This window comes from Neomonachus schauinslandi, chromosome 3 (assembly GCF_002201575.2).
Source record: "Neomonachus schauinslandi chromosome 3, ASM220157v2, whole genome shotgun sequence".
NCBI classification, from domain to species: Eukaryota; Metazoa; Chordata; class Mammalia; order Carnivora; family Phocidae; genus Neomonachus; species Neomonachus schauinslandi.
Window position 1 is genome coordinate 50324866 of NC_058405.1, and position 11618 is coordinate 50336483.

General features: G+C 37.0%; 1 pseudogene; it reads left to right on the forward strand.

The window, feature by feature from the left end:
* The first annotated feature begins 366 nt into the window (after positions 1–366).
* Positions 367–516, forward strand: LOC123324530 (annotated as a pseudogene).
* Positions 517–11618: the final 11102 nt, after the last annotated feature.

The following is an 11618-nucleotide window of genomic DNA, read 5'->3' on the forward strand; positions in this document are numbered from 1 at the left end:
AGAGATGCCCAGTTCTTTCTATTCCCCTTTTTGCTCACTCACTCTCTCAGAAATACCTGTAAATAAATAGTTATTTCTTAATACATGCTGAAAGCATACTTAGTGCTTCCTGAGGAGGTACTTGCTGCCTGTCACCAAGGAAAAGGAATAAACATTAGTGAAAGCCAAACCTCATGAGGTTTAAAAGGTTTGTTTAGATAAGAAAGCAAAAAAGTGCTTTCCAGATTGTATTTAAATCTCTTGAGCCCACAGAGTTTGTCTGAAGGCTTCCTCTTTAGGTTTCCTGTTAATACTTTTGCAAGTAAACAACAAGTTTCCTGTGGGAGTCTGGCACTACTGATTTGTATCTTAGATCCAGAAAATTTAATCACTTCTCAGCCTTTTGGCTAAGATCAAGTGTAGATCCAGAAAATTTAGAAGTCTAAATCAATTTTTTAAAAGGTTAAATTTAGTGATTATAGAAGAAATAGAGGAGATAAAAAAGTTTTCCTTGACCCTCTTAAGGTCTCTGGCTAGGTCTGAAAATGAAATAGACAAAGACAGACTAACAGGAGAAAAGCATATAGATTTTATTGAATTGTTACATGAACATGGGAGCCTTCACAAGAGAATAAGGACCTGAAGTGACCAGAGGAGAGCTTTTATACCTTTTAGAAACAAATAAAAAATAAATTTGTGAAGCCTTGATAAGACAAGGTCTGGGCTAGGGGGTAGTAAATGGTGAAGAAGTAACTTAGAAGATAAGAGTTAGTTTAACAAGGTTTGTTTAAACAGCCTTTGGGGCTTTAAATTCCCTTTCTCTGGTGATAAGGAGATCTTCTATCCTCCTGGTACAAGGAGGGTATCTTTCACTTGAGAGTTTATTTCCTGCTTTCAGGGAAGAAGAGCAAGGGTGGGCAGGTCAGAGTGACCTTCCTGCTTCTGTCTTTTTCTCAAACTCCACCAGCTTAAAATAATCTACCAAGGTACCATATTTGGGGTAGCATGTCCTGAACATCATCAATAGGTTATTTCAGTTCATTCTTCTAGCTTGTTATCCAGTATTTACTGAGAGCCAGGCAATATAAAAACAAAAACAAAAACCGAAGAGGCCAACAACTTTATTGCCTAGTGAGCCAACTAAATGAAATAGGTTATATATTTAATAAGGAGTACCCAGGAGCCCACAGGTGCACTTCTTGAGGACAAGATGAGATGGCACTTTTGCAAAAAAAAAAAAAAAAAAGATTGTTAGTTCTGTGTTACTAGATAGAACACTTAGTTTCTTTATGTTTGAATTGTCCAAACCACCTTCAATTCACCTCCAAGAAAGAAACAGATACAAGAAAAGCTATTAACAATGGTGTTCAGTGTTTAACATTGTTTCTGTCTAAATCTGTATCTCTGCTAAGATGTATGGCAAGAGTTCATGCGTTCCTAGTACTGAGCACATAGTAGGCATTGAATCTGTGGAAGGAAGAAAGGAAGTCAATATGTTACTGATTTCAAAAGCATCTACTTTTTTTAGGATTCAGAAAATTAGCATAGAAGTTATTCATTATTTGACATGAAAAATGTTTGCTTAATGTTAGACAATTAATGGAAAGAGTGAAATTATGTTTTTGAAAAAATATAGTATATGCTTCATTTTTTTAAGAAACCATCTCCAGAAATAGTTTTCTAAAATTAATACCTACTTTCTCAAAGTCCAGATTTGTATTCAGATTCCAGTAACCATCACCACCATGCCATGTAATATTGGCTATAAATAATTATTGTTACTGATCATCTGATTTGTTTCAGAATCCTGGTGAACCAAATAATTTTTCAGGGTTTCTAAGTAAGAAGCACTTATATCTTCTATTTATTTCCGTTCTTTAAATATGTGCTTCCATTTTTAAATTTAAAGGTGAAACTTTCTCAATTTGATATAGGTTTTCAATGTAAACAATTATGCAAATTTTATAGAATATTTAGAAAGAAGTACATGTCAGAGAGGACAGTGGGGAAAAGACGAGATAACAAGCAACCATGCTCAGAATTTAGAACAAAGAATACTGAACATCATTAAAAATGCTCCATTATTACTCAAAATTGGTCATTTTTGTCCTTCCACATATCCATTACAGGGGAGATTTTCCACAAGATAAAATAAGGACAGAAAGAATTTTTGATGAAAAGTCAGGGCACACACTCCTTAAAGGTGCTCTTGGAAAAATGCTCATTTGAACAGGCAGAGAGTAAATGATTGACACTCTGCATAAGGGCTTTGAAAGTCAAGGCTTTGACGTGTCATTTGTTAGAAACCCTATTATAATAACTGACAGCCATACCCAGCAGATGCACCATAGAGATGTTGTGCCAATTTCTTCCCTAAGAAACATTAAATATTGTGAATTTTAATATGAAATATTCAACAGCAGAAACCAGTACTGCTATTTCTTGTTGACAAGGTAAGGACTAAGCATCATGCACAAAATTTTAAAAGGTATAAAGGTTACGAGTGGTGAAAATCATATCAAAGAGTTACAAGAGCTCCACTAAGCCAGGTGAGTTGAAAAGTGGACAGAATGAAAGATTTAAAAGCGCAGATATTCCTTTGATGCATAAAAACTTCTGTTTCAGGGACGAACATTTAAATCAGCATTTAGAATTTACATAAGACTATGAGCTAATACAAAATATTTCATGACACAAAATTAGGGGTTCTGAGGAATGGGCACATGTTAAATATTCCCAGTTCCCTGCTTAAAATGAGAAAATGACCATAGAGAAGAAATGAGACTAAATGTTTATAAAGGAGACCTGGGCAGCCGCCCCAATGACCCTTTAACATGTCCAAAACTTATACTCTCTACTTAAGCAGTTCGTGCAGATTTGAAAGGGAAGAGGAGGGTGTGAGATAGTTTATAAAATCCCGCTGACCACTAATCTTATCGTTGAAACGGGAAATGTGGGCATGCAGGCATGAGCAGAAGGAGTCAGAAGAGGGCTGTGATTCTCTGCATGTCCTGGGTACAAATGTAAAGGTAAGCTTATTAGAACACACCTGCTGTCCTCTTCCTTGCTCTATTTGCTCTAACTAGAGGGTCAAGAGCAGCATTTGGCCATAAGGGAACATAGTACTTTGCTGCAAGATGGCATCACTGCCTTCCATGGCGTAACTCAGGGATATTTTCCGCATTGTCAATTTGGAAACTGAGTCACATGATACTTAGGTCAGTGCTGGGACATGCTGGGATAACATATCCTGCTGGGCCTTTCCTCCTACTGTCTCTTTTTCTTTATCTAGAAGACTTTCTTACCCCACCACTTGGTTTATATTTGGGAACATAAACATCTGATTTACCATTAATGTCCTTTTGTTAATATCAATGCACTGAATCACTATTTGGGAGGTCAGCCACTTGCGTTCGATAAGACCACAAGACTGCTAAAAGGTAGAAATAATTCTTGCCCATCTGATAGCAGCAATTTAAATTGATACCTCGGATATTGGGAGGAGGGAATTTCCTAAGGATGACAGCTAGCCTCTGATCTAATTTCAAAACCTTTTTAAATGCTTCACTGTGGTTTCCACCTAATGGCTTCCTGAAGCCATTATGCTCAGCAGAAGAATCCTTAGACACTGGCACCCAGAATGCAAGTCTAAAAGGCATGTCTCCTACTGATTAACTAATGAATTAATTAATCCAAAGAGCCTGTGTTCCGTACCAAAGATCTATGTGTCTCAGGCTCAGGTGGCGTGGGGAGGGGGAAACATAGACTATGAATACCTGAAGACATATGATCAGTACCAAGATTCAACTTTTTTTTTTCTTTTTTTGAAAAGCCTAACCTATGAAGATGACAGCATAACCTCTTTGCTGTGAAAGTGTTAGAGGTGATTTTGAGAACTTTATTAGTAGTCCTTCTGCTCCTCGCATCTGCATGTAATTTCCCCATTAGGGAATTACCTTACTATACCCCTAATTAATGCTAATTTATGCCCGTTTAGTGACCATAAAAATGTGTCACCAAATTTTAATTGCATGGGGAGGGTAGATAGATAAAAGTACTAAAGAATTAGTGTGTCATTTACTAAAGAGACCTTTAGGAACAATAAAGACCATCTGCCCTGTCAATCTTCATGTTCTGGAGACAACACTACACCTTACAATCCAATGATAAATAAAATTGCCTGCTGTAGCGATGAGGGTAAATGTTGCCCTTCTTCATTATTTGTGTCAAACCAGGATAGGTGGAACTTTGAGAGAGACAGCTTGTTGCAAATGCTGACTGTTCATTTTAAAATTAAGTTTTACGGGTAGCAAAGCATTTTTATAGAACAAAGGTGACATCTATTATCCACTTAGGTCTCAAGAGTATATTTTTCATAGGTTGTTAATTAAATAGTTCAGAAGGCAGTTTTTGAAATGTATCAGGTGAATTCTTTATTTATGTATGCCCCAGATTCCCAATATTCATGTACTTAAATGAGAATTTCATGTCAGTAGGTTTTGCAGACTGCAGCAATGCTATTTCTAGATATATCCTAAACTTTCCTTTATATTTAACACTTTTGGCTTCACTAGCAACTGACTTCAATGCGTAACAACGCGCACTTGCTGTTTCAAGTTTCAAGGAGATTCAGCAGGCAATACGATGCATCTTCGATTCCTTGTGCCTAGTAAAGAGTCTGCCGCATGGTATACGCTAAGTATTTGCCGAGTGAGTGAATGAATGGACGGATGGATGATTTCAATCATCTGCCCATGTGGCCTCTATTCTCCATAATAGTTCCTGACAACGTGACAATTCTTTCTGCCAGGTCCCTCTAAATGGAGAAAGAAAAATCAATGAATATGTTCAAAGTAATGGTAAGTACTCCTAAGACTCTGGCACAGACTCCTATTAGGCGATACAAGGCTAATAATATAATTGCTGAAACCTCTGGTACTCCCACACCAAAGCCTTTTTAACTGGAAGGATTCCAAATGTCTCAGCAGCTCTTCTGGCTTTAGCTATTCACAGAGAACCAGTCATCTCCCCATTCATTGCCACACAGGCTACTCTCCCACGTACAACTGTCCCTGAAGCACTCTTTTCTATGTCCCCCTGACACAGCCACTGCCTGCAGAGCCTGGACTCAGAGCCCTATGCTAGGACAATGCTCCAATCCCTGGTCATACTAAGAGCTAACATTTCTGTCCCACCCAGGATGACCAGAGGTAAGCCTGTGAGTCTCTCGATCTTGGGATATAGCTCTGCAAGGCAGAATTATCTTTTTGATGAGTGGGGAAGAACTGTTCTAAGCTAATGCACATTTGTATTGAGGTCTGGTCACAGTATCAAAGCAGCTGGTAAGCAAAGAGACTCACAGAGCATGACCAGGCAGGGAGTCCCAGAGAAACAGGACAGGGACCAGGGTGGCAAGAGCACTGTATTTTTCTAATGGGAAGATCTGCAAATAGTGATTCAGAAAGACAGTATATTTATATATATATATATATATATATATATATATTTTAAATCAGCTAAAAGAGTATGCTTAATGTGAGCACAGTTTTGTCAAAAATAATATGCACAGGTGCAAATGTAAATATTTTCCTATCTTATCTATCCATCTACCTACCTACGGCATGTATAAGAATATGCAACCAAACTATAAAATGGTTACTTCTGGGTCTTAGAAATATAGATAAATTTTATTGTACTTACTGAACTTACTGTATTTACTGAAATTTTATTTTTACAACTAGCAAGTGTAACATTCCTCCAAAGAAGTTATTACCACATAGTTTCTTTGTATCACTTGAAACCAACATTTTATCGACTCAGTCATCAAATATGCATTTCATTCAGGTTACTTCTGAGACTGTTCTGGTTTGGAAACCATGAAAAACTTCAAGGGGCGCCTGTGTTAACGCAGAAGGGGGAATGTCAGCTCTCTCTCTGCCAGCGCTGCTAAAACGGGAATGGCGGGAACAACTGAGGGCAAGTTCAGCCACTTCCCCCAAGTTCCCAAGACCAGTGTGTCTTCCCCGAGTTCATTCATAAAATGTGCTCTCTTTCCCCAGCATTAAGTTCTGGAAACAACTTGTCACCATCAACTCTGTATAGGAATGACATCAGAACGATTTTCTCTTGATTTTAAGGAGAGCCTTTTTTCCTGCGAGTTGAAGTTACAAAATGGCACAACTCGCCATCAGGAATTTGAAGGCCATTTAGTCCATTTTATTGATTCCCATGCGACTCTAGGGCTGGATCAAAGACACGACAGAAACAGAAAATGGAAAAGGTGAAACACATGAGCAAGGCAATCTCAAAAACAGAAAAGGAGAAGAAAACAAAAGGAAGATTTTCTTCCTCCTTTTAAACCATTATCTCTTGGGGATGTCTTTAATGCTCTAAAAGGTCTTAGGAAGGAGGAAAGGTTACCTTAGTGGCATCGGGAATGCTATCCTGGGGATTTTATTACCGGGGAAGTGAAAAGGAAGCCCTGATTCTCTGTCTGGCTCAGGGTCACCTCTGTCTGTGATGTGCCTTATGACTGGTTGGAAAGATAAACATATGGCACCTCAAACTATTTTCATTTGATAAGGACACAAATAAAACTGGGACTTCACAAAAATAAGTTACACTTAATTAGGAGGACTATTTAGAGGACATTTCACTGATTGGTCTCTTGCCTAAAAAATATTTTCTTCTTGCCCATAAAAATTGTTGATCTGTATTCTCTATGCTTATTTTCATTCTTTCTTGTCCAGCACAAGGTCAGTTTTGTACAGACAATATATTGTTTCTCATAAAAATGAAACGGCCCTTCCTCATGTACGCAGGCTATAATTAAAATACATCCAGATCTGTAGCAGCGAACTTTAAGACACTCAAATGCTGCCAGTAACAACTTCCATCAACCCGTGAAGAGACTGTCGAGCAGAATCCCGCAGTGGCTGGCGTATAGAGATTGTGCTGAGATATGTGTGAGGATGTGTGTCATAATGGAGTGATACGGAATCTGAGCTGTGCAGCAGAGATATCCAGCTACCTTTCAGTTATGTGGGCAGGAACCACATTTGCTAAACTTGTTTATGGCTCTTAAAGGATTATTTGGGCATTTGGTACCTAATGATTACATTGGTTATCACACAGAGTCATTAAGGATAGATTGATGAAATAATATCACAAAATAGCCTGATAAGCACGGAGATATTTATGATTGTGAATACGCTGAAATTTGCTTTTTGGCTTGGTTGGAATTAAAGGAAACACCACTAAGGAAACTTAAAAAAGGAAATGAAATCGCATGTTTCAAGTACAAGGAAGAAAACAAGGGTATACATATGTAAACCATGGGCTTTTACCTAGTCATGTATTTCATTCTTGATGGAGTGAAGATGGTTGAAGGAAAATTAGGAAGCACTTCAATAGAAAACCTTAGTTGATTAGAATGCCAATGGCAGAAAGAGACAACTGGAAGAATTGAGTAGGATGAGATACACGCTATTGCAAAAAATAAATAATTTTAAATAATGTAGCACAGGCATCAGTAAAATGGTAACAGCTAAGAGCCTGCTGTTAAGTGTATATGGTTAGCTATTCCGTGTTTTCTCTCTTTCTCTCTCTCACACACAGACGCACGTGTGCACACATACACACACGCATCAAAATTACCATCTTGTCCTTCAAGCTACTGTTGTTGTGAATAGCAAATACTATCCCTAGCCAACAAAAAAGAGACAGCAATAAAGTCCTAAAAATGTATTACACCCCTAGCATAGACACTTCTCTAAATAAAACTTTTGAAAGAGTTAGAAAGTTTATTTTTAGTTACCATAATAATTTCAACTCTTGTCCATGCACATGGTGGAATTATGGGATAGTCCAAAATATTAATTTTATTTTTTTCTATTAGATTTTAGCATGCATTCTGCATTTAGGTCTGAAAAACCAGAACAGAACCCTGATACTAAACATGCTTCAGTAACATAACACTAGACTTAGAAGGAGCATGGAAAGTGTTTACTTTTACTGCCAGGCCTTTCTACAACTTAATCTATATAAGAAAACAAAAGATCACCTCTTGGATGACTGTCACACATCATCTTAAGAAGATCTGCCTTTTCTCTTTCTCCAACTTTTCCTGGAAGAGGCATAATATGTTTACATTTCAAAGATTTTTTTCCTACTAGGAGATAGGCAAATAAATAGTAAAGGTGGGAGGGCTGAGCAATGAGTGAGGCAGAATACATGATAATGTCAATCCAAAAAGCATTTTTAAATGCCTACTAAGTACCAGCAACAGAAGAGCCCCAATAACAAATATGGTCTGGGTTCTCAAAAAAAAAAACAAAAAAACAAAAATGAAAAACCTAGTAAAGGGAAAAGAAAAAAAAAAAAACCTAGTAAAGGGATAAGAAACATATAGTAATCATATGGAAAAGAAAGGAAAATAAGCACATAAAATAAGTTCAGATAGCAGACCTGGAATTTGTCTTACAAGATGAAGTCGATTCCCAGATGTCAAACCTAAAAGAGGAAAATTACAAACACAAGGAAATCACGGGTTGCGGGAAGCATGGAAATGACTGGGTAATAGTTGGAAGAGCACTGGCATAAATATAGAAAATATAAAGAGGAAAAAGAAGATAGATAAAAAAGCAGGCTGAAAACTACAGAAGGTTTGGTCACACTGAGGATGTGCGTGCTAAAAACCATTTTTGCTTTTTCCATAGTTCTCTGACCGTTTTCAGTCTCCATACTGGGCTGTTATCTTTCTGATATTCCCCAGGGTTATATCTTTGACCCAAGATTCATGACATTCTTTATGGGTTGCAGGGACTAGCCTCCTTTATGTACAATGCCAACCATCACTGACCCCCTGATGACTCTCAAATGTGTTTCTCCAGTTTCAATGTCTGAACCCCTCTTCTATGCCTCCAATCCACATTTCCATCTAACTTATGGGTTATTCATCTCAAATAGCCCTAAACCACCTCAAAAATCAACAGGTTGCCACTTGGTCCTTCTCTAGATTTTGTAAATGACACTATCATTTTCCTTTGATGAAAAGCAGTTTCCCTATTAAGTATACCATTTGCCCATTAGGAAAAAAAAAAAAAAGAAGAAGAAGATAGAAGGAGGGGAAGAATGAAGGGGGGGGAAATTGGAGGGGGAGAAGAACCATGAGAGACGATGGACTCTGAAAAACAAACTGAGGGTTCTAGAGGGGAGGGGGGTGGGAGAATGGGTTAGCCTGGTGATGGGTATTAAAGAGGGCACGTACTGCATGGAGCACTGGGTGTTATACGCAAACAATGAATCATGGAACACTACATCAAAAACTAATGATGTAATGCATGGTGATTAACATAACAATAATAAAAAATAACATACTGAATAAAAAGAAAGGGAGGGAAGGAAGGAAGGAAGGAAGGAAGGAAGGAAGGAAGGAAGGACGGAAGGACCTGCTAAAGAAGCAGCCTGGGACAATTTATTCAGGACAGAGGCCCACTGAGTGAATCCTGCAAACCTCTTCCATTTTAACGAGGGATTAAACTAGAGGCCATCTGCCAAAGGGCAGCTCTTCTATATGCTGGGCAGTGGCCTAAGAGGGAGGCTAGTACAAAGCAAGTAAAGGAAATACTGAGCAGTTCATTTAGATAATCTCTAATCAAAATGGGATTTGAAATGTGAAAAAGTATTAAGCAAGTGACAACGTTAGCAAAAGTGTAAAAGGCACTAAAAGGCAATGAAAATAGGATGGTTGAGTTAAATTAATGGTGATGCACTGGAGTAAAGACAAAGCAGCTCTTATGGTCCATCCTTATCTAAGTCCAGAACAGTGCCTGGTATTAAGTAGGTATTCAGTAAATTACATGTTGACTTTTTCATTTTGCTTGAGATTATACAGCCACTAGAACTTTCTGACTCTCTAGATCCATTCATCTGACAGAGAGGAGGAAAACTAAGAAGGAATTGACAAGATAGGAGATAAAAGGTAATTAGGATCTGGAATGGTGAAAGAATCAAAAAAGAAGGATACATAAGAGACATATAGGGGAATAGAATCCCAAGATTTACACGATATAGTTAAAGGAAAATGAAAAGCTGGCTCCAAGTGATTAGCTTGAGTATCCTGAGAAAATGCAAAATTGCTACTAACATCATGAAAATTTAGAGGACGAGCTGGTTTGGAGATGATGTGGATGAATTTGGTTTTGGACGTCAAGGGTAAGACAAGGCTTAGGGGAACATTCCTCAAGAAGGAAAGGAGTATTAGTTGAATGACAGTATTCTTTATGATACTTCATTCTTAAGTATCATATCCAAGGTCTGATAAATACTAGTATTAGTAATAGTATGTAGTTTTTATTTAACAAGGTATTAAAAAAGTATATATTGCCTTTCATATCATTTCCTATATATTCCCAAGCAGAGAATCTAGGATTACTATTTGTGAAATAAAATATTGTTACAAATTCCACAATGCAGATTTTCTCCAGTAAATTCAGTTTCCTGACTGAATCCTATATGGCAATGCCCCACCATTGAGCAGTTTCCTTATCTAGATAACACTGTCAATTATTTATTGTCTCAGCTTAGTTGATCATCACAGTTAGTAGTATTTCCTAAAATAAATGATTTTATGATTTGCTGAAATAATTCATATTTACTATTTATTAATTTGCTACCATATTTTCAATAATCATGATTATGAATCATCTTGTCAAATATTCTCCCCTCCTGCACACACCCCAGGGCTTCCTATTTCTACAGCTAGTTTGATTAGAGAGCTATTTATAGGTATTTTTTTATCATCTATATAAAATATGATTATATACTTCTAATTTCTCTCATTTATTAGAATAGGCTTCTTTTAGGCACTGGTTCTTTGCTATGAAGTACCTTTCTGAAATTAGCCTGTTGCCTTCATGTTTGTAATTATTACTTGTTTAAAAATTATTTCATAATTTTCCCTTGGGTTCCAGGTTCCTAACCTATGAAATGAGGCAGTGGTCTTAAGATCTCTTCAGGTCTAATGTCAGTGAATTCTCTGACTCTTATCTAAGACATTTGTCTATGTCTAATAACAACGCTGCATAATTACATGATTCTCCTGGCTCATTCTATCACATTTGTAATGTCATTAATATTAAATATTGAGGCAGCTTGTATAAATAGCATAGCAGTATGACCTACAGCACATACATGAAAAACATTTGTTATGGATATTTCTATTTCTTCTTTTTTAATATGTGTAATGTTTGTATATATTGAAAATGCAGGTAAGAGACAGAGTAGGTAGAAAAGACTAGGGACAGGAGCATTGCTTTGAAGTAATAATGATGTCCCTTATGAAGATGTAATAAATACATCATAATTTTATTTTTATTGCATTTTCATCTATTTTCAGTCATAGAGCAAATCATGTAATTTTGCTGGCAACTATTGCCCTCTGGAATGATTTCTATTGCAGAAAGAATGACATACTCTCCATGGATATGTTATGTTTTTCTTTATGCACCATTCTTGAGCAGCTGAATGATGCTGCAGCTGTATAGTTATTAGGGGGTTATATCTAGACTCCAACTGAAGAAAAAACTAACTCAAACCTTCCTTTTCAGTCAATATTATAGAAGACTTTTAGATTCCTC